Here is a 2,814-nt window from a genome sequence, read left to right as displayed (position 1 = left end):
TTTGTATTGTAGTTTTAATTTAAATTCTTTTTAAACACAATCACTATGCATGGCTTCTAGAGGTTGATTAATTATCCAAATGAAATGTTCCTAAAAGTCCTGAGCCTTCCCTTTGTACCTGTGCTAATTTCCTGATGCGTGATTATTTACACAACTCACAACTGAACAGATCAAGCAAAAATCGACAAAGACTTGGTGTTCTGCAGTGAACTGTTTTTCCAAAAATTTCCTCGGTTTGACACCACTTTCATCTCCACAGTAAATGATAGCCTTCCTGTAAATAATAGATCATGCAGCAATTACTTCTTTGACATGCAGTTAAATCTCAACAGCCCGCGTGCAGAATAAAAAAGGTGTTATGGCTTGTTTTGTGGTGAGACTGCTCATATTCACCAAGTCTTAACAGCTTAATTGTTGATGTTTTAAAGACCTGCTGTTCTCTTTCCCACACAAACTGCGTAACAGTTGCGAAGGTAAGCATGCAGAGTATGCAGCACCTGAGCCAACAGCAACCTTACCTAGCAATTAGTGCTCAACTCCAAATTCTCGTGGTATGGGGTAATCATTTGATTAACACAGGAAGGATTATAGATGGATGATAAATGTGTTTTCACAGTGTGTCGGATTGGGTCTAGTCGACACTTGTTTTTCCTCAGGACGTTGCCATGTTTGTGTTTTTCTCTGCATAAACAACAGAGTGATCGCATTTTACAAGATGGTGTAAAACTACAATATGCATCTCTGGGGAAAGAGTAGATGAACTGCAAATATACACACAGTAAAGAAAAAGCTCATTTTCCCCTAAAGGAGAAAACTCTTGAAATCTGTTCTCTATACTGGATCACTTTGTTTTGTTCGTGAATATTTCACATCTGGCTCCAGAAACAATAGAAAACAGTTACTTTAATCCTCCAATCTGTGATGTCATACCAATGTACTATTCCATAAAGATCTGTAGGAGATGGGGAAAGGTGGCCTCAAATGTTGCATTGGGGTGCACTAACGTTCTCCGGATGTCTGTTATTAATTCTTATTGACTTTCACCCTTAGTCTTCATGTGAACATTGTGAAATTCATCACAGGCTCACAGCTGAAGACAGATGTGCGTAAAGAGAAACTCCAAAGCTTGAATTCATTCTCAGTGCATCACAGACACGCAGTGTTCAAATACTAAGCTCCACTGTGATTATTCAGAAAGGCAAACTCCAACTTGCTGAGACTTAACGGCAACATTTTTGCAGGGTTGAACAGCAGGGACAATGCTTGTTCTATGAATCTCATATTTCACAGTGAATTTTGAGAAAGAATTAAGGTTGTACAGCATGATGGAGGCTTTTTGCTTTAGTATTCAGATTTAACATGTGGGAAGACTGATCATATGGAGATTTGTATGGCAGAAGCCTAATGTAACGCTAAACTTCAAAAAGGTGCAGGCAGGTTTTTAAACCCCAAAAATATTGTTTCCTTGTCTGAAAAAAATCCAAAAATTAAGAAAAAAAAGTCCCAAAATTTGCAAAAATCTTCAGGAAGAAAATTCCAACAATTCCTTAAAAGTTTCCCTTAAAAGTTCTATTTTTTTTTAAAAAAAATCCCCCAAATGTGGCATGAAAATTCTTGTAAATATTTTCAAAAAATGAGTAAAACTCTTCCAAAAAAACTAAAAATATCTAAAATGATTTTATATATATATATATATATATATATATATGTGTGTGTGTGTGTGTGTGTGTGTGTGTGTGTGTGTGTATGTGTGTGTAATCATTTTAGATATTTTTAGAAGTATATTAGAAGTTTTACTGATATATATATATATATATATATATATATATATATATCAGTAAAACTTCTAATATTTTCTTTAAGAACGTTCACAAAAAAAAAATCTACCAAAATCCAGTGAAATTTGCTGGATTTTGGTTGAAATTTGCTGGATTTTGGTTGATTTTTTTGTGAATGTTCTCAAGAAACATTTTTAACATTTCTTTTTTTCTACCAAAAAAATGTTCAAAGATTTCCAAAAATGTGAAAATATACTGTGAAAGTTTTTTTTTCTCCACATTTTCAAACTTCAAAACGGGTCAATTTTGACCCGCAGGACAACAAGAGGGTTAAATGTGTCTAGTTTGGATTGTATAATTGCATTTTTTTTTAGAAAGTGAAGTGGTTGTCAGCAGTAAATTTGCATATTATCATCTGTCCTGTCCATTTACATTCAAACATTCCTGTGAATCTTTTCCTTTATCTATTTTATTTTCAAAGACGCAGTTGTCATCAACATAAGGACTTTGTTATAGTATCATTACACTGCAGCGGTGTCCATTTCAAACAGGCCAGTGAGGCAAAGCCGGATGACCGTCCACAGAGTCTTTCAGGTCTTCACCATTCTTGAGCCTCTCCGCGACGGCTGATGTTCAGCTGCTTGGCTCTGTCAGACTTGTTGTGGCCAGCACAAAGGAGAGCAGATATCTCAACTCTTTTGACTTCCATCTTGATACAACTTCACCGGAGAACAAATTTGTATTAATGACACCTGCCTATAAGGTAGAACTTTCAGTTTGTTTAATGGAAGTTTTCACTCCGAAATGTAAATGTCTCTAAAGATCATGAAACCGAGTGTAACAGAACTTTTGCAAAGCCCGGTAGTTCAGTTGAAAATATTAGTTTTTGTCTTTTTTTTATTGACCAAACTTTTCAGGAAGTAGATGAAGAATAATTAAAGCACTCATGCACTCAAACTTATTTTGGAGCTTTTTGGAGAGTTTAATCTTAGAGTTTGTAAAGTTGTTGAGTTTTTAGAGTCACATGGATTGTTTT

Source organism: Acanthochromis polyacanthus, chromosome 15 (assembly GCF_021347895.1).
Source record: "Acanthochromis polyacanthus isolate Apoly-LR-REF ecotype Palm Island chromosome 15, KAUST_Apoly_ChrSc, whole genome shotgun sequence".
NCBI lineage: Eukaryota > Metazoa > Chordata > Actinopteri > Pomacentridae > Acanthochromis > Acanthochromis polyacanthus.
Note: the sequence above shows the minus strand (reverse complement) of the source record.